The following is a 20,213-nucleotide window of genomic DNA, read 5'->3' as shown; positions in this document are numbered from 1 at the left end:
TCATATGCAGCTGATAGCTCATCCTTCTTAAAAACATTGTCCATGAATTTGATAAGAGTGGAAACACCAGTTTCCTTCTTCAAATCCTCCAGATCAATTTCGTTAAACACTTTATCTCTGATAGATTTAGCTCCTTCTTCTGGTAATGATAGAGCTACGGCTAAGCCATGCTTCTCTTTCTTAAGGTCGGTTCTTGCCATGCTTTAACTTCTTCAATCCATCTTGAATATGGTTTTGCCTCACTAAAGACTGGTGGGGTCTTATAATTCGCCATTGTGTTTATTTCAGCAACCTCGCTCTGCTACCATGTTAAAGAGGGTATTTAAATAAAAAACAAACTGTTCTGAGTTCCTCTACACACGCTAATATAATACACTCACTATTTGTATACACTAGTTCACCATAATGTTCCCGTGAAAGTTCACTTGAATGTTCACTTGAATTGGTTCACTTGAAGGTTCACTTGATTGTTCACTTGATTGTTCACTTGAATATTCGCTTGATTAAAAATATATATAGTCCAACACTAACACTCAAAAACCCCACCAGTGATCCTGTAGAAAGAGGTGAAAACAAAGTCAACAAAGTCAACACTAACACTGTCTCCTAACTTTCTTAGCTTGTACAATATCCAGACTAAACCAAGGTTCAGTTTTCTTGTCAGGTTTTGACGACCTCCCTCATAACAGGGGCATGTTTATCAATAATAATACTCAATGAGTCAAAAGTAGACACAAGTTCAGGGAGTGAACCCTTTTGATCAACCCTGCAAATTGGGTTGTCATTAATATCAGATCTAAACTGAACCAAGTCAATATCTTGTGTCCTACGATAACATATGACTGTTTTTTTCACAACAGTGGTCTTTGCACAGTTAATGTGACTGGTAATAATCATATGATCAGATACATGAGGATCAAATACAGAAATGTTATTAATAACTTGCTCCATGACACAAGAAATAACTAAGTCAAGAATGACCATGTTTGTGTGTTGGTGTAGTAACATGTTGGCACAAGTTTTCCGAGTAAAGAAGGGATGTAAACTTTTAATGTCAAGAGATTCAGAATATGAAAATTGAAGTCACCAACTATGAGTAATTTTCCAGGAGTAGTGTTGAGAAACTACATAATCAGTAATCATATCAATTCCTTAGCGCCATTCCTTGTGCGGCATGCGAACTGAGTTCGACCGCCGCAGTTTTAGGCCTATGACTTTACCATATAGACCATTTTCCTACAGCCATAGCGTGAAAAGTTAATACCGAAAAAACTTAGTTCAAACGGCACTAAACAGAGAAATATGTTGTCTCTAAAGTTCTGTTATTTTCTTAACAATACAGTTCAAAATTCCACCGGACTTCGGTGATTTACGATGCAAGGTTAATAAATATCGAACTCAAAACCCTCATTGAAAACACACAGTAAATACTGAAGAAAATCACCATTTGATAGCCGTACTTTGTTTGCGTAACCATCCTCTTGAATATTCATTGACAAATTTAGTTCAAACGGTTTTGGAAAGGATTTTTTCTTAACTTTACATTGATGTTAAATTCATTTTCATTGGTCACTGTCTTCAATCGGACCAAGTACAATCCAATAGAATGTCTTCTAAGAAAAATGCAAGTTTCGCTTTCTTCGGTGGGCACGCCGTTACGTAATATGTGTACCCTGTACTCTGCAATAGGGTACAGCTACGCAATGCACAGTGCTCACCTACATCGCCACAGCCGAGTTTCGTTTTCAAATCGTCATATTTTATTGAACTTAATATTATTTCAAAGAAAATGACCGTGGAATATGCATCATAAATATTGAAGCAAGTAGGTACCAATTAATTTATCTAATGCAATCCTATAATTATAGAAACACCGTTTAAGACCCCCCCTGATGAATGGAATAGTCCAAGCAACTTGTCCGCACAGCGCCACAGGATTTTCGGTCAAGGTGATGAGTCATACGCGTTGGTCAGTAAGAGGGCTATTTTGAAGAATGTTTAGTGTGCATTTTAGAAAGAAAGGAATTGATATGCTTCCAGAAAGAAATTAACTGTGAATTTATTGGTAGCAGAAGGAGGTGGACGGTAGAGAACCACAACTCTCAGATTTGCTAATGCGCTAAAAACTTCGAGACTCTCAAAAGAATGATATTTAACTGAAGAAACCATATTAAAACTCAACGATTTCTTGGATAGGAAGCCGACACCACCTCCATGTGATCCACGTGGCACATGGATAAAGTCAAAGTTAGGTGGTGTAAGGGCACGAATTAACACATCATCACCAGTTGGAGCCAACCAGGTCTCAGTAATGGCAAAAAGGTCCAGCTGGTATTCATGAACAATGTCCAAAATTGCAGATGTCTTTTGGCATACTGACCGAGCATTTAGGACGGAGAAATTCAAATTATGAAATACAGGAACAGATAGGCATTCAATCAGGTTATTTTTATTAATACTTTGGACCATAGTATTAACATGCTTTCTCCTGCCAATAGTAATTAACACAGGAATTTAATGATTAGTTAATTCTGGACATGAGTTCTTGTATGTTGGTATTAATGTTCTTTCCAAAAATTTGGTGAATTACAAGTATCTTCTCTAACAGTTGAGTGATAGGTAAGTAACATAAGGAAAGATTGCAACTTTTCATGTTTTCTCATATGGAACCTAACGATATTGTCCCTATGGCCAATTTCGTAGTGTCGCCTATAGGGCACACTACTATTGACATCCATAGGGGTACTTAGCAATAGGCTTCAAAGGAATATCCTCAAATTTTGCCGATTTTTGCTTCTAGGCTCTCTAGGGACTTAAAAATGAAGTTCAAGTCGTTTCTTAGTAGCAAAATCAAGTTTAATTCAGTTTACTTCATACAATGAAAAGTTAATCTGAAATGTATGTTTAAATTATGTCTTAAGATAAATAATTACTGCTTTTAAATCATTTATTAATTATCTACATCAATACATTAGATAAAGCATGCAAATAAATGGCTGGAACTCCATATTTAAAGCCTTTGGGCTTCAAAAAGTGTCTCAGATTTTCCTCTTTTTTGCTTAGACAGATTTAAGCTTTTGCATATTTTGAGCAGGGAATAGTTTAAAAGGAATTTATCTTGCCATTTCTACGAGTTTCATGACCAGTGGTGTGATAGTTTTTAAAAAAGAAGCAAAAATTGGCAAAATTTCAGGTTTTTCCTATGCAGCCAAACGCTAAGTACCAATATGGATGTCAATAGTATCGTGCCCTATAGTCTGATAGTGGTGCCATAATGCAAAATATCATGTGATTATATTGGCCTAATACTCATATACAACTGAACACCGAACAACTGCCTGAAATATCTTTACCAAATTCAGCGGGACTTCAGATTGGTGGTAAGTTTTCATGCATTGTTTGACCAATTACTATTGAAACTATTTATAGGTACCCTATCAAGCCTATCATAAGATGAACGTTAGGCCTATATGTTATCGTACCATGCGTGGGCTAGGCCAAAACAAAATATAGCGCCTGCCACTCGTAGGGGAAACCCCCTCGGGTAGGTGATATTAGCCAAACATAATCACACAAGGTAGGGGGAAAAGTAGGAGGTTTCTCGCCATCAAACAATAATAAAAAGTTTTGAAATAAATGTGCTTAAATCCTTAAATGTCGTCACAAAACTGAACATGAGAAAATAGCTACATGCGTGTAAATGGGGAGTTCCATGATTTCTCCTGTCAGCAAATTTGTCGAATTATGGGGGTGAGGGTGGGGTTGTAACTTTTCAACAATTCTTCTACAATGGAATTTTTATACTGGTATTTGCGCCTGTTTTGCCCGAATATCTATCCACACTTAAGCTGTTTGCCCAAATTTGTATACATATTTGCCATATTTTACCTGGTTGCCCGAATTTTTAAACAGATTTTGCCCGAATTCTTGGTTTTCCACACATTGGGGGGGGGGGGGGCAGTCTGTGTAGTGTGTGTTCCGGTTTTATGCGAACCTAGACCGATGAGCGATAACGTGTACGATGCGATCGTTGATATTTTACATGGCATTCCGTTGCCCAAAGTAAAAGACATATCATGAGTCCAATGCAACGCTTACTTTCGCAGTATAACTAAAAATTAGATTCAGACGGAAAAACATTGATGGTTGACGGAAAAGCAGTACAGAAATGGAATGTGACAAAGGCAATAACTAAAGCTGTAAGAGAGACAAAGGGAGCAGGAGCCCGGAAAGTGAAAAACAGACGGTATGATGAGTTGTGAGGAATTAGCGAAGCAAGGATACAAAAGTACTATGCCACTTTCAGGGTTTACAGGAAAATGAACATACGTTCTACAAACAAGGCCCCACTTCGCCCGATTATAAAAGCAAAAGCTGTTCAGGTACAGCACCAAATAGACCTGATGGATCTAAAGGCAATGCAATGTCAATATGAAGGACAGCGGTTTCGTTACATTTTGTCAGTGATGGATGATTTCTCTAGATACCTGTGGCTAAGACCGTTATGCAGTAAAAATTCAGAAACTACAGCACAGCAATTGGTAGATATATATCATGAACACGGCCCACCACGTATCGTACAATCAGACAACGGTAAGGAGTTCAAAGGTTCTGTTAAAACCATGCTTCGGATGTTGAAGGTGAAGACGGTGAATAGCAGACCATACAGACCGCAAAGCCAAGGAAAGGTTGAGCGTTGCCAAAGAGTATTGAGAAAGAAACTTCTGTATGATCTATTAACCATGAAAAAGCGTGGGGTTAATTGGGTGGAGAACCTTCACCATTACAACAAAGTCATGAACGATGAAAAGAAGTAGGTACTCGGTTACAGGAGCCCTTTTGAAGTATATTACAGAGGTCTCAGGAATAAGTTTGTTGTAAGACCGCCCGGCAATGTACATCTTCGCGACGAGCATGTAAACTCATCAAATCTTGAACGGGATTATAAGCAATTAAATCAACAGCGATCTAGAATATGCCAATTGGCAAAAAAAGCGGACGAGCGATGTATGAAGAGGACCGTGAAATATCATTGTAAATTATATCCACCGGTCACGTACAAACTTGGGGAAAGGTTTCTTGTCAGAATATCCAAATCTGCCAAATCCGTGTTTAAAACTTTAACTTTCATCAGGGAGTTGTACGGCAAACCAACGTTCGAATTGGGCGGTACAAAGTTGCAATTGGCAGAGAAAATCCCACTTGGTTTTCTGTTGATAATATTACAAGTCAGACTTGTAAATCAGAACAGCAGAAAAGGTTACGTTTTCAAAGAAGACATCATAAATCCATGTTTTACATTCCATTACTTCACGTGGACAATGTAGATGCTTTTCTCAATCAAGGTTTTCAAGTGCTCATGGATCCACCGCCAGATGGCAACTGTTTTTGCTGCTGTGTCGGATCAATTTTCTCATATACAGATATGGCGTTCAGTTGAAACATTGTGTCGTGAAGTTCTGAAAGATCTTGAAATCAATCCCACTACACTTGACGGTTATCCACTGTCAAATTATGTACCTAATAATGACTTCCGAGTACATACCGAATCCATGGCTCAGCCTGGTACGTTCTGTGATCGCACAATACTAATAAGGATTTCAGAAATGTTTAATGTGAGGATAGTAGTTACTAGTTATAGATCCTAGGGGACCCGAGTACCACACAGTGTTGTCTCCACCAACCGGAGCGGATTCATTCCATGTGATCATCTTAGGACATTCCCCTTAACAAGGAGAACACTGTGAGTTTGGATGGAGATATTAGCGTCATTCTCAGGGGGCACAACAGTGTTTGTGTGGGAGGGGACCAAGGAGCTACTGAAAGAGAGGACCAGGATTCTAGTGATGGAGAGGACCAGGGTGGTACTGTAAGAGGGGAGCAGTGTGCTGGTGTTCTAAAGGATCGGGGAGCTAATGTGAGAGAGGACCAAGGAGCTACTGAAAGAGAGGATCAGGGTGGTACTGTAAGAGGGGAGAAGTGTGCTGGTGTGCTAAAGGATAGGGGAGCAAATGTGGGAGGGGACCAAGGAGCTACTGAGAGGATCAGGGTGGTACTGTAAGAGGGGAGCAGTGTGCTGGTGTTCTAAAGGATAGGGGAGCTAATGTGGGACGGGACCAAGGAGCTACTGAAAGAGAGGATCAGGGTGGTACTGTAAGAGGGGAGCAGAGTGCTGGTGTGCTAAAGGATAGGGGAGCTAATGTGGGAGGGGACCAAGGAGCTACTGAAAGAGAGGACCAAGATTCTAGTGATGGAGAGGACCAGGGTGGTACTGTAAGAGGGGAACAGTGTGCTGATGTGCTAAAGGATAGTGGAGCTCATGTGGGAGGAGACCAAGGAGCTACTGAAAGAGAGGACCAGGGTGGTACTGTAAGAGGGGAGCAGTGTGCTGGTGTGCTAAAGGATAGGGGAGATAATGTGGGAGGGGACCAAGGAGCTACTGAAAGAGAGGATCAGGGTGGTACTGTAAGAGTGGAGCAGTGTGGGTGTGCTAAAGGATAGGGGAGCTAGTGTGGGAGGGGAACAAGGAGTCACTAATAGAGAGGATCAGGGTGGTACTGTAAGAGGGGAGCAGTGTGGGTGTGCTAAAGGACAGGGGAGCTAATGTGGGAGGAGACCAAGGAGCTACTGAGAGGATCAGGGTGGTACTGTAAGAGTGGAGCAGTGTGGGTGTGCTAAAGGACAGGGGACCTAATGTGGGAGGGGACCAAGGAGCTACTGAAAGAGAGGATCAGGGTGGTACTGTAAGAGAGGAGCAGTGTGCTGGTGTGCTAAAGGACAAGGGAGCTAATGTGGGAGGAGACCAAGGAGCTACTGAGAGGATCAGGGTGGTACTGTAAGAGTGGAGCAGTGTGGGTGTGCTAAAGGATAGGGGAGCTAGTGTGGGAGGGGAACAAGGAGCCACTAATAGAGAGGATCAGGGTGGTACTGTAAGAGGGGAGCAGTGTGCTGGTGTTCTAAAGGACAGGGGACCTAATGTGGGAGGGGACCAAGGAGCTACTGAAAGAGAGGATCAGGGTGGTACTGTAAGAGAGGAGCAGTGTGCTGGTGTGCTAAAGGACAAGGGAGCTAATGTGGGAGGAGACCAAGGAGCTACTGAGAGGATCAGGGTGGTACTGTAAGAGTGGAGCAGTGTGGGTGTGCTAAAGGATCGGGGAGCTAGTGTGGGAGGGGAACAAGGAGCTACTAATAGAGAGGATCAGGGTGGTACTGTAAGAGGGGAGCAGTGTGCTGGTGTTCTAAAGGACAGGGGACCTAATGTGGGAGGGGACCAAGGAGCTACTGAAAGAGAGGATCAGGGTGGTACTGTAAGAGAGGAGCAGTGTGCTGGTGTGCTAAAGGACAAGGGAGCTAATGTGGGAGGAGACCAAGGAGCTACTGAGAGGATCAGGGTGGTACTGTAAGAGTGGAGCAGTGTGGGTGTGCTAAAGGATAGGGGAGCTAGTGTGGGAGGGGAACAAGGAGCCACTAATAGAGAGGATCAGGGTGGTACTGTAAGAGGGGAGCAGTGTGCTGGTGTTCTAAAGGACAGGGGACCTAATGTGGGAGGGGACCAAGGAGCTACTGAAAGAGAGGATCAGGGTGGTACAGTAAGAGAGGAGCAGTGTGCTGGTGTGCTAAAGGACAGGGGACCTAATGTGGGAGGGGACGGAGCTACTGAAAGAGGGGATGGAGGTGCTACTATAAGATTGGACAGGGGTGCTACTGCTAGTTCGGGAACGAACCAAAGTCCAATATTTCCCCCGGAAATTATGCTTCTTTTTTCTCCATTTCCATTAAATCTTGATTTATCTACATATATATCCATTCAACGAATGTTGTCTCTATATTGTATTGTGCTTTCTGTGAGCTTATAAATGTTACGCTCAACATTCTTGTATTTAATTGATGATGGAAATAAATGATGTCAATGTCAATGTCAATGTCAATGAAATGATTATTTCCTCCGCTGAACATGCGGATATAAGGACAATTGGCAAACTTTCACAGGTCAATAGTGATTTCTATAATCATTGCGCTCGGCACCGAGAATTGTGTCGCCATTGTTATGCCATGTTCAAAATATACAGTGAGGCTGTACCTATTTACATAAGACCCACTTTGGATTCGGAGTTGTTTTTGTCTAGGCTGTGATTTCTGTCCAACGCATCATAAAACAAGCTGGGAAAATGAGTGGTCTAGGCTTGGCTCTAAAAAGTCTGTTATCAATTCACCCAAGATGGTGGTTTGCTTGGTTGATTTTGGCCCTACTTGACAATTGTCCTGGTTGGAACGTAATTCGTAAAATGTTCTGGAAGAAGTAAGATCATTCTCTGTATACGGTGGCCACATGTACATCTCTTGCTAACAAAAAGATACTCACAATTTTATAAACGTTTGTAGTTTAGTTGTTGTTTTTGTAGTTGCTAGTTGTTGTTGTACATTTACAGAAGTGGTACTTGCCATGTGTTATATTTAAGAAGATTGCCTGTGTCATGTATATTCGTTACATTTACAAAACAGTCATTTTAGATTCGCCATGTGTTATATTGAGAGAAGTTTATAAGTGATCTGGTTAATTGAATTTTCGTAAATGCAAGTGAAATCAAACTCCATATTTTAACAATGACATCTGCTATTATGTGGCTTGCCATGTACTGTATCACAGAGCGCCACTCAGAAAATGTGACAATTTCTATATAGAAATGGATAAACGACCAAAGGAAAATTCCTATAACTTTAGTAACTTCAATCAATATTAAAATCATAAATAACATTTTGCAGTACAATTCAAAATTCGCTTAGCAGCATCAGTGTGAACATACAAATAGTTTAGCAGAATTGGTTGTCATGTAGCCTTACATCAACCCTCAGCATGATCAGGTGATTCAAACTGGCAAATATCTAATTAAAAATTCTTTATTTCTCAAATTATCTCTATTCTACAAGTGGATGAAACATTGTAGGTTCTAGTTATTTCACTTGGAAATCTGATAGACGAAACGTGAGGGACAGCGAAGTTTAACTTGTTAAAACGTTACACATGTCAAATAGACACATATTCTTTTTTTTGTTCACGTGATATTATCTTCATGTCAAAGATCAAAGATTATATCACAAGTTGAATTTACAAATATTGTTGATTTTATAAATTGGTATAATTTTGTCCTTCATTCGTCATCTCTCGTGAAAGGCCTACTCTATAAATAAAAAAAGAAGGGTAACACTTGACTTTACTTCCTTCTTTCCTTGTGGGGAATAGGGCAATTGATCAGTTTCCTCCATGGCATTTAGCAGTTTAGCCCTGTCATTTGCTCCAGAAGGAAGGGTAACAGCAACCTTACTATATTATTACAGAATTGGCTGCTAGTCAAAAACAAGCTACTATAAGCCAAAGCAACCTCTCTTGGGGTTATGTATAAGAATAATATGCGTTATCATAAATATGAGGTGCTTCTCTGGATTTTCAAACCTTTATGACGTAAATAAACCCGGTCCTAATTCTGCAAGGAAGGTCCTCGCATCTGGTCATTCCCTAATTGTTGTGCGCTCGTGTTTCACTATTTTTCAAGTTGCCACCTGACCTCATTGGATACGCCACTAGCAGGGGCGTCACAAAGCAATTTGTCTAAGGGGGGGGGGGTGTAGGGGGAAAATTACCTGATGGAGACAAAAATTACCTGAAATAATACCTGAAAAACTTTTTCCAGAAGCATATTTCTGCCTGAAAGTAGGCATCATTTAACCTGAAAATTTTGGCAAAATCTTGATTGGGGGTCTTACACCCCCCACACCCCCTCGGTCGCTACGCCCCTGGCAACGAGGCAGAATATCCCGTTGGTAACTTTGCGTATGTTTTTCTTCATCCACCAAACGAACTCATTTACTGGCGGCTACCCCGCTGTTTATGCCACTTCCGACTGAAGATTAAGTTACTTTGATCAACAGCCTTTGGTTTTAGTTACTTATGTCTCTTATTCTCAGATTCAGGGCGCAACTAACAGAAGTGTGGGATGTCACACCCCAATAATTTCCAAAGTTTTGGCAAATTAAGGTACTCTTTCGGAAAATTTAATCGATTGTCGGCAAATGTAGAAAAAAAAGGATAGTTTTGCTTCAGAATTTATTCCTTGACAAACATATTTTGTAGGCAAATTAATGTTTAACGTAATTTTCTGCATTTTTTTTCTTTCTGCAATTTTCTTATTGTTTTGTGGGATATTAAACAACAAGCCCCCCTCCTCCGGTTTTCTAAATCATTCGGCGAAGACATTAATTTTTTTCCTTTTCCCCCAAAAAATCATTTATGTTTCAAAAGTGGTAATTTTTTTGGCAAATGTGGTTTGGGTTTTTAGTTTCAAAAGTGGGCAAATATTTTCCAAAATTGTCAATTATTTTTTTCAAAAGTAGTTAATTTTTTTTCATATGGTTTGGTATTTTTTTCAAAAGTGGACATTATTTTTATTTAAAGTGATTTTTTTTTTTGAAAACTGGTAAATTTTGTTTTCAAAAGTGGCTTATTTTTCAAAACCTGTTTTTTTTTTCAAAAGTTGTTTCAACATATACTTCAATCGCTAGAAGTTTTCAAAAGGTACTTATCTAGAGGTCTTTACTTTCCAAATTGTTCTCATCAAGGAGTTATGGATAACTACTCCCTGATCTCATATATTCTACATGAACACACAAGATGATTGAATGTCCCAGTAAGGTAAATTTATCAAGTTTCAAAATGGAAAGTACCACCATTTACTGTTGCTCATTGGAGTACTATTATGAAGACAATTCAATTTTCCATCCTGCCACCTGACGGGGGGGATCATGCCTAGTGTCCAGTCTCATATTTCGTTTTTAAAATCTTAATGTGGATTACCATGTTAATGCAGAGTACTGTTTAAACAGCTTTATGGATTTTTGTATGCATTCCTTTTATTTGGGGGGGGGGGAGGTTGAAGGTGGGGGAGGGTAATTTAGAAGAGTTGATAACACTACTTAATCATTATAATGGTTATACAGATTGACAAATGAGGGTGAGTAGAAAGGAAGGAGCCTATTTAAGAACAATCATTTTCAGAATACCGACTGTATGGTATTCTGTGATTATTCTCAATCTGAAATGGTAGGGGAGTGAGGCTCTCCAAGAAAAAGACATCAAAGAATTATTCTATTCCCTATCCCTGTATTAGAATATCATTTTCAATCAATTCTTTTTGAACATCTCGACAGGAAGAGGAGTGTTTGTAAGAAAGTAATTCCGGCAAGGGGATTCCTGCTGCATTACAGAGGAAAAAGAATTTCGCAAGAGGAGGCTTTGCAAATGCAAAGTTGGAGGAAGATGGCAACACATTTATGTTTTCTGCAAGAATGGTGGAACCATAGAATGGTAAATTAATAAGTTTACTTCCAATTTAAAGTCTGTATGTTTTTAGTTTTTAATGGCTATTCACAACATAAACAAATTAAAACATGTATTTTTTTAAACTGTTTGTTATCTGTTCACAACAATCAGGTTTGAATTTCACACTATATTACTTGCTATTTTGTGAGTAGGATTTCATAATTGCCAGGGGAAAATGAAAGGCTCTAGTCTTTTGCAAGGGGTAGCTTAAGTTCCCAGAGAATTGAATTTAAGGTGCACATTTCTACAAATAAAACCCTAGCCTAGCTACTTCCAAACAAAAGTTTGTGTAATGGAGAATGGACTTCAGGGAAATTGGTGTGAAACTCCTTCATACAATCTCCTTTTAAAACACAGGGATCCCAAAATATTCTCTATTAAAACAAAACATTCCGTTCTGAACTTCTTGTATGCATGAATATCAGCCTAGGCTTTAATTGAACTAGCAAATCGTCCCAAAATGCTAGGAAAGGGTTAATATGCATTGTAACGCTGAATAGGCCTAGCTTTTCACCATCTGGGATGCATGGGCTGGCATACGTTAGTATGATATATAAACATTCTTTGAACATTGTGTTCATGATCAAATTTTGCAAGATTTTCAAGAAAATAGTTTGCTTGAAGAATGTTATTCCGCACCATATAATATGCTCAAATTGACAGTTTCTTTTGCATAGCATCAGTAAGCGATGGGATTCTGATGGCAACCCATATTGACGCACACATTAAAAATTATACAAAATAGGTCAAAACTTCTGTTACACACTCTTTTTATTTAAATGTCATGAAGCAATTTAATTGCTTTTGGTCGGACAGTTTTGTATGGTAGCATGCAAACTTATTTTCTGAAAATAGTCTACGGTCAAGTTGATCATGAACCTCGTAGAATTTTCAAACCGTAATCAGTCCAGACCAGTGGCGTACGTAGCTATGGGGGGGGGTGGGGCACGTGCCGCCCCCAAGACAAAGCCGTGACCCCCCCAGGTGCCCCCCGAGGGGAATTGGCCCAACTTTTGACATTTTGATCACCAAACATCGCCCTTTCCAGGCAAGTCCAGTGCTGCAGCCCTTTACCCTCGCAAGTTGTAATCTATATAACTTCCCGAAGGGAGAGAAAAAACTTTGCAAACGGGCACAATAACAGGAGAATAGCTCTCATCTGATCTGAACAGTGTACAGCTTGGTAGATTTATCACTCACATCGACAAGTCCTCCTGGGTGCGGTAACTAGTACAAATATAAAGCAGTTATCTATATATGTTTGCTTTTAACAGTTTTAACACTTAGCTTCATGCGTAGTTTGTTAACACATGTAAAAAAAGGAGAATCCAAACAAAGAAATAAAAAGGATGTTCAGACTTTCGGAGATATGTACCAAATATTCATCCTGTCTGATTAGGAAATTACTAGTCTCATGTGAAAGTGAATGAACAAAACATTTAGACCATTGGTAATTTTTAAAAGGTATTGTCTCTCCAGAGGGAATTGAAGTGCTAACGACGAATTTTGCACATGAACGTCAGCAGGTTCGATTCACGAAGAAGTGGGGAGAGGGTGACGTCATTGCGGTCACGGCACATAGAGTACAACAACTCTATGGCCCCTAGAGGCCCCCGATTGCAGGAAATGGGCCGTTTGATGTACACTGAAACTGATTATATATTGTGATCTCATGTTCTCGAAATATGAACTGTGAGAATTGTTTTCTGAGAAAAGCCTTTTTCTATCTGCCGAAGAGGGATGACCACTCTTCGCACAACTTTTTGCTAGGGAAATTTGTGACCCCCCATTGCCCCCCTGCTCGAAAAATCCTTGCTACGCCAGTGGTCCAGACATGTATGGTTTCACCAAATCCTCCATTAAATGCAACATTTCTGCCGTTTTGCAAGTGAACTTGTAAGCCTATTGTTATCACGCTGAAGAATAGTCGCGGCAGTGTGAAGATCTCAAATGCTCTAGATAAACACTCCACTCTTTTGTTCCTTTTGGGCTAGTAAACTTTACCTCTGACCTTTTCTGAAATTTTGGGCTTGGAACATGGGTTTGAGGTGCTATTTTTTGTCACCTGGATGCTACCCAAGCAGATCGGAGGCAGGTCAACCTCGACCGAACACCACTGCACAACGTCAGCGCACCTCACTTAGGCCTACTGAGAATTCTATTTGAAACGTAAACATTTCCAGTTATTTTTAAAACCTGCTTACATCAGCTTTATTCAGATCACAATCTATCAATTTGAAAGAAAAGTAGGCCTATGCCAAATTTGGTAAAACTGGCTATTAATTAAGCTCCATTCCAATGATATGTCAACTTTATTTGGCTTATTAAACACATAAACTTTCCAATCTGGCCTGTATTATTATTCTATGATGGGAAGAAAGAATAAAATTACAAATATCATATAAAGATACAACAATATTCTTCAAATGATTAAAGCTTACCTTGTGCAAGTGATGCTAAATTTCATGCCAAACCAGCTCAATTGGATTTAGGTCAGGCGATTCTGCAGGTGTCCTCCACCAATGAACATTCTTTTGCTTTAGATGTTCTTTCACTGTCCCAGTAGTGTGTTTATGATCATTATCCTGCTGAAATCGACAATGTTCACCATTTGGGAATGCTTGATCAATAAATGGCAATAAAACCCTTTGTCAATAATATCCTTATAAAAGTCTTCTTTCATAATACCATCAAAAATGATTATATCTGTTGTTCCTCCCTTCGAAATACCCGCGCAAACATGAACTTTCACTGGATGCTTTGCAATTGGTTTAAGTTTTCTGCGAATGCTGGCAGCATAGATGTCATTTGTTTCAGCCAGCTTTGGCTTCCAAAAAACCATCTTGGCATGGCTTTCCATTACGATGCTTGACTCATCAGTGAAAATAACATTGTCAAATGATTCATTTGTGCGAACACATCTAATTGCAAAGTAAAATCCCTTGGCCTGGTTTTGTTGGTGAATAAGCTGACAATATTTAGCTCATGTTTTGACCCAACCAAGTTTTTTCCTCAACCTCTTCAAAGTTGAACAAGAAAAGTTTTGACCAGTTTCATCAAACAATAGTTTTTTATAGTCAACTGAGGTCAATTCATCATTTGCATTGAGTGCTTCATCAATAATGTTTATATATTCAATTGAATAGTTTGGCTTTCTTCCACATCCTGCAAAATCCTCCAGCTTCTTACAGTAGTTGAGTTAAACTTTTTATTATATACTTTACAGATGAAAGAGAAATTAAAATTCCCTCATCTACAAGCAGTTATGTATATCATTAGTCGACAAAGAATGGTTCAGGGCATAAACAACAATTCTGACACGAACAGTCACGTCAATCTTACCCATTTCTACGCTAATCGTTATCCAAAAGCAACAAATTATCCTAATGAAAACAAATTCAGTAAAATATTAATAAAAGTTTAAACACTGTCTCAATCATTCTCACAATGAAACTACAGTAGGCCCTAAGGAATTTTTAAAACAAATTTATTCTTTAGCACATTTAATATTTCAACAGTAGGCTAGTATTAATTGGGAAAACAAATAGTTACTGTCGTACTAGTGTAGGCCTGAGTAGGCAAGTTGTGATCGTAACTAAGGAGTCTTGTTTGGCAACGTCACAGACAGTGGCGGAGCGTCCATACAGTCGGGGGGGGGGCGGATGCCCCCCCCTGACGGACTCAAATGGACTGCTGGCGCCCTTGTTAGCTCTTTACCACTGTTTACTTATTTGTGATTATTGACTTTTTTAATGTGCTCTCATCTATCTATTGACATTCGTCACATTTTGTTGGTGTAATTTGGCGATGACACCTTTTTGTTCTTTGTTTATCTGCAAATAAGCCAGGCCCGGAAAGGGTAATTTCCGGCGATCTAGGGAGAATCATTACTCAAAAAATTTCTGTACGCTACGCGCCAACCTGTGGTGGCGCTCCGCTTAGATAGTGTCGAAAGCGCCCCTGCAGACCATTCTCACCCCTCCTGACCAATACACCTAGCTCCGCCACTGGTCACAGAGACTGTACTGTGACCAAATTCGAACGTAACTTTAGCCTAAGCTATTAACGGTATAGTATATATGCTACTGTGGCTATCCGTATGATACATTACTGTTGTTTAATAATATGTAAATGTTACTTAAGTTGTGAGCTGACTTCAACAAGTTTTCAAGTCGAAACTCCTGTGAAGATCGATTCTCGCACAGTACAGTAGGAACTTCCTGATACATGTTATTAAGACTTAACAAAAAAGCTTGAATAATAAAAACCCAAAGCCCAAACGAAATTATGAATCGTGACACACTCAGCTTAAAATCACGATATTACGTATTAGCATGAATGTAGCAGTCATGTTTGCTACCGTGAAGGCTTGGTATCACGATATAGCGTGTGAACGTGGTATATCGTTATATAGTTGTAGCGTTTACAAAACTTTACAGTATTCAGGTTTTACGATAGAAAACAATAAGGGCATCACGATACACGATGCCACGGCTGATTTTAATCTGGGCGGTACTGTATGTCTGTGCAGTGTCCACTTTTACAGGTATTCAGTCCTGCTCCTGCGATATCATAATCATTCTAAATTGTTTTATCAATCCACTTAATTTTTCAATTTGTTGCCCTAAGTATTGATGCTACGGACACAGACTGTGTCGCGAAAATGGGGAATGATGGGATTGGCAGAGAGGCCAATTCCATAATGAAGCAACAAAAACTTGAAGGAAGAGTCTGTCTTTGTACGCTAGAAGAGAAACATGGTGTAGAACTACGTTACAACAATGGGCAACCAGATTTGCCATGGAGAAAGACGGTACAAAAAATTGTAATGCTTGAGTAAAGAAATAATGTTTTGAAAAAATTTCATAATTTATAGAGAAATGTTATGTTCAAAATATGAAGGAGATCAATCACTGAATACTACTTGAACATTCCTCCCAAGAGGGGCATGAATTTATCCAAACAACATTGATGTATTCTTATAAATGATGCGAAATTTCTCCGAACTGGCTATGCCACGGTGATCCAGTTTCTTACAAAACAAATCATAATTGTGGGTTGCAGGATGAACAGGATATTGAAGAGTGAGCCCTTTGGCAATCTGCTTGGCTGCTTCACTTTTCATTACCAATCTGCCTTAAAACATGGTGAAAAACTCTCTAAGCTCAGAAAAACAAGATAGCTATCGAGAAATGAACCAGACCCTATAGAAATGAATATTAACATCAAGTATGGGGGAAGGGGCAGGGGGAGGCAAAGGGCGTGCACTCTGAGCAAAGATGCGGTCACCTCTGTGTAAAGAAGGAAGGTGTACTCTGTGTACACTGAAGCAGCTTTTACTATGGTCTAAACAAGACTACATAAGATAGAGGAATTTAACCTTTTGCAGGATTTAAAGACCAACTATGGAGACTTTTCGATGAACATAAAATCCCACCATTTTGCATGTATGTAATCCTTAACTCACTCCAATTACATTGCTGTTATTAACTTTACCAAAATTCGGACGTTAAATACGTGAAATATGGGAAGGAAAGTCAGCTTTTCAGGAAACCTATTTCAGACATTCCTGAAACATTCCTAAGACATCAGGTGACCATGTGACGTCACCTTTGGTATACCGCACTTTAATACAACAATACTTTTAGTGTGTAAAGTTGTATACATGAGCTGCCAAAAACATCAATGATATTACTCCGTTTCCCCCAAAATGCCAAAATTCTGTGTTGTTGGAGGTTGCAGTTATACCCCAGCCATAAAAAGCATCAGCTGTTTTAGCTTTCTGAGTTGAAGAACCGACGTAAAACGTTGTAGACTTTGGATCAATTTTGTGAGATCCACCCTGAAAGATTTTTCAGCATCCACATGCATGACCCTGCCTCTGTGTATGCTGCAAATGTCTCATTCTATGAAACTTATATACTTTCGACAGTCTCCTCGTAAACACGCCCTGGACGTCCTTACATGTAACATTATATCAGGCAATTGACAGTATACTATTTACTGGTTGAGATGACCGTGTATATACCGTGCCTATAGGGTAGCATTGCTAGTACATGTAGTGAGTTACAACTCTCCCCAGGGTTGGCTCACAGCATGTGTAAATAGTCATGTTAGGATTTCATCGCATTTATCTATTTCATTTGTTGTATTCCAGTATTGTTAGTTCGTGATACATGTGTTATATTTTCCGTTATGTTTATTTGGGCATCTATCTGCATGGTCCAAGGAGTTGAATAAAAACTGTGCTATGTAGCGATCGGACGTTTTATTTCGTTAGTAAATGTCTTGTGATTGTGGGATGGTACTGGTCAAGGCCTGTTTCAACTAGACCTAACTCTATGGAATTACACAGAGTCACGGTAGTATTTCGCCCAGGATTGAACAAGAAACGTGGATTTGGATATTTACTGCTAAATTTGGTTTATTGACAGGATACTTTTTCTGTGTTTGTACTTTTGGATTTTAAAACGAGTAAGTACTTTGTTCAGCTGAAGCTTAGTCATGTATATGCTACCCTTTTCGATTCGGGCTAGCGTCTTCTTGTAGTTGTTCGTGTATTTTTGGTAATTCGTTGACAGTAACGTAAACCATTTTCCCGTCACATATCACGCATGAGGCATCTTTTAGGTCTATTCTTCTGTTCAGTTTGCGGTATTTTGCAATCAAATTGTATAACGGAATCGGCAAGCTGCTTACATGTTCTACAGTATACTGTACCGTACGTACCTATTGACGCTATGGTATGTAAACAATGCCTCCATTTGAGAGGAAATTTTGCTAATAAAATAACCCAGTTTACTAAATTTTCTGCTTAAAATTTCTTAAAACTAGTTGTTTTCCTTCATGTGTTCTTGTTTTAAGCTAACAGCTTTTCAAACGCTCGAAATTGGAAGTCAAATACAGTAAAATTGTTCGCTATCTGTGTATAAACATTGCTTATTTCAGCGTTTGATTTTTGCGGTATACCAAACATGACGTCATGACCAGAGGCTTCTTTGGGTCAATCTCTGTTTTCAGACATTCCAGAGGTACATGTCACGTGACTACCTTTTGATGGGTTATAGTAGGTTTTTGAAGATTATTTTTTACCATGGGCGTCAATCCAGGGGGGACAGGGGACATGTCCCCCCACATTTCGATGTGTGGGGAAAACAATATCAAATGTCCCCCCCACACACATTTGGAAAAAGAGAAGTGTCTATTTGGTTAGGGCTTACACAACTCAGGATTCATATCATCGAATATCACTCAATATTGCTGAATGGAGAATTCCACCCAGATCTTGTGAGTTGGTACCCTGAGCTCTCCGACAATCTTAAGCTTAGTCTGTCTTTCTTGCGGGCCAGTTCCAGTCGTTGTCGGTTGAAGGTATAAACAAATATTCAAGTCTATGAATCCAGCGGTACGGGCTATATTTGGTGAAGTTGAAGCTCTCTTGCGGTTGCTATTCGTCTCCTCCACCAGTTCGACGGAAGCCGAGAGATCTTTTAGTGCTTTGAGGCGTTTGAAGACATGGCTACGGAGCACCATGACTCAACAGAGGATGAACCATGTGATGGTGTGCCATATTCATATTATTTAGTTGTAGATGGTGTTTCAGAGACGGTGCCCGTTCCCTAATATTGGGGAAATGAAATAGGGGGCATATTCCCTGGCAGCGCATCCCATGTTACCTTGTTGTTGAGTGATACCGGAGTTTACTCCAAAGTGAGAACACTGGGTGCAAGCAGGGACGTCGCTACAGGAATTTCCGACTGTCCCACTCTAGTTTATCTAGGCCTATTCATTTATTCCTGTGATTGTGCATGACCAAAAAATTGAAAAATTTCGGTCAAAATTGACCTTTAATCTGTCATATTTACCACGTTTTCCTTGCCACTTTGAGAAATTGTATCTTGCGATTCTTATACTCCACCGTACAAAACTTTGTATGATTTTAAAAACTCCCCCAAAAAATGCCTAATAGAACTACCGTCATAGGCTTAGGAGCCCAATTTGATTTTTTTTGGAGGAGGGGCGGAGGGGGGGGGTTGTAACGACTTGCCCGAAAAATATAACCCAAATTTTTCGCACACTACGCGCACGTTCCACATATTAATGTGCATATTATATAGACATCCATCTGTTATTACATTGCATGCAAATAACATACAATAATTTTCCGTCTTATTACTCTTCATATTGGGGAAGTTGTTACAATATTAATGGTAATATTTATATAAGTTTAACCACTGAAAAACACATTGCAAATAATCTTTCTTTCAGTAGGTGCCCGTAAAGTTATCAGCATATCGCCCGAATTTTCATTAAAATATTTGGTTGGGGTGGGGGGGTGCTAATAAGTTTGTGAAATGAGTGCCAGTGGGTACAAATGTATCGAAAAAAAGTTCAGAACAAAAGTGCAGTCGCAAAAGATTGGGTGTCTGACTGACACTGACCGTATCGTTGACGAGTAGCGCAAGGGTGGGGAGGGGGCTACAAAGCAGCAGTCGCAATTTTCTGGCTTCAAAACCCACTACCCCCCAATATTCAGGCCTTAGCTACGTACCTGGGTACACGGTGGTTACATAGTACGCTCCGACCAGAATTCACCTGATTACCAGATGCAGATCTACCTAGCAACCGAGGTAACTTGTGTGAGGACTCCAACGAACAACCAATGATTTATTTTGATGCCTTCATCACTTTAGCCACCACTCACATGGGACCTATTCTAAGTCTGACGATACATGTGCATGTGTGAGGTCCTGAAAACATAATTAAAGTGGTTTGTCTTGCCATCCTTATTTCAAATTTCATAGAAGTGTATTCTTGTAGACCTAGCAAAATATTTAAA

At 39.6% G+C, this 20,213-nt stretch overlaps 1 long non-coding RNA gene across 1 annotated transcript in view; it reads left to right on the top strand.

The window, feature by feature from the left end:
- The window catches only part of LOC139963031 (uncharacterized), a 142,256-nt gene that overhangs the window by 55,169 nt on the left and 66,874 nt on the right, over window positions 1-20,213 (top strand). The window contains exon 4 of the long non-coding RNA XR_011791480.1: window positions 11,203-11,359. This is a non-coding gene — a long non-coding RNA (uncharacterized lncRNA). The remainder of the gene's footprint in view (window positions 1-11,202; window positions 11,360-20,213) is intronic.

The sequence above is a fragment of the Apostichopus japonicus genome, chromosome 21 (genome assembly GCF_037975245.1).
Source record: "Apostichopus japonicus isolate 1M-3 chromosome 21, ASM3797524v1, whole genome shotgun sequence".
In the NCBI taxonomy this organism is placed as follows: domain Eukaryota; kingdom Metazoa; phylum Echinodermata; class Holothuroidea; order Aspidochirotida; family Stichopodidae; genus Apostichopus; species Apostichopus japonicus.
This window is presented reverse-complemented; position numbering and strand designations above follow the sequence as displayed.